Raw genomic sequence first — 1,115 nt, 5'->3', positions numbered from 1 at the left:
TCCGGGAATAAAATTTGTATAATAGAAAATAAATGAATTAAGACTTAAACATAAATCTTGAAGATAAAGAACACTCTGATAAGAATATGACAAAGTGGCGCCCGAACAGGGACTCGACAATTGGAGTAATAGATGTGAAGAGAGAGTTTCCTTAACTGATTGTGGATCTATCGTTGTGTTGTGGTCATTCATTTGCGAGTATCTTAGAATTCTTTCTCCAATCAATATGTCTGCAGGAGCTTATGTAGAAGAGGCTAAGTTGATGGGGCTTGAGGACCCGATAGCTATTGTAGATTACGTGAGTAAACGTCAGGCTGAGGAACGAGAAGAACGAGCGAGGCAGCGTGAGCGTGAGAAGGAGGAACGGGAAGAGAGGGACAGACAGCGTGAGCACGAGCTGAGACTGCAGCAGCTGAAGATAGAGGAAGAGGAGAGGATTCGCCGGCATCAACTGGAAATGGCTCGCGTGCAGATGGGGACGAATGGAGGCTCCCCTGCCCAGGCATCCACCTTGCCGCGCATCCGGTTACCTGCTTTTAAAGAAGGTGAGCCAATCGAACCATATATTCACCGGTTTGAAGATTTTTCCGATTTATATCAGTTCGACGAAGCCACGAAGAAGCTTCATTTCCAAAGTCTGTTTGATGGGAAACCCTTAGAAATCCTCCATCGCCTCAACGCGAGTGACAAGACGTACTGTTCGATGAAGTCAGCATTGATGAGGGCGTACGGGTTGACGGTCGACGACGCAAAACTTCAATTTAATCGAGCAATGATGCAAGACCGAGAGACTGCCACTCAGTTCCTGGTTCGTTTGTCAGGCTACCTTGACCAGTGGCTGGAAAAGGATGGGACGCCGGACACGAAGGAAGGTATTAGGGATTTAGTGTTACGGTTTCAGCTTGAAAAGTCGTGTCCCCAGGATCTCGTTGCGCAGTTTAAGATCCACAAGATCAAGACTGCAGAGCATATGGCTGATAAGGCGGATGCCATTTTTCTGCCTTTGGGTATCACACTCGCAGGCAGTGGAAAAAGCCGGCCATTTCACTGGGTCAAAAAACAAGGGGAAAGCAAGAACTACTTTGCAGCAGCAACAGAAGGTTCATCCCACAATT

At 47.0% G+C, this 1,115-nt stretch overlaps 1 pseudogene; it reads left to right on the top strand.

Annotated features, from left to right (window-relative positions):
- Window positions 1-31: 31 nt before the first annotated feature.
- LOC119585452 overlaps window positions 32-1,115 on the top strand; it is a 1,375-nt pseudogene continuing 291 nt past the window's right edge.

The sequence above is a fragment of the Penaeus monodon genome, chromosome 19 (assembly GCF_015228065.2).
Source record: "Penaeus monodon isolate SGIC_2016 chromosome 19, NSTDA_Pmon_1, whole genome shotgun sequence".
NCBI lineage: Eukaryota > Metazoa > Arthropoda > Malacostraca > Decapoda > Penaeidae > Penaeus > Penaeus monodon.
Note: the sequence above shows the minus strand (reverse complement) of the source record. Positions and strands in the feature narration are given on the sequence as shown.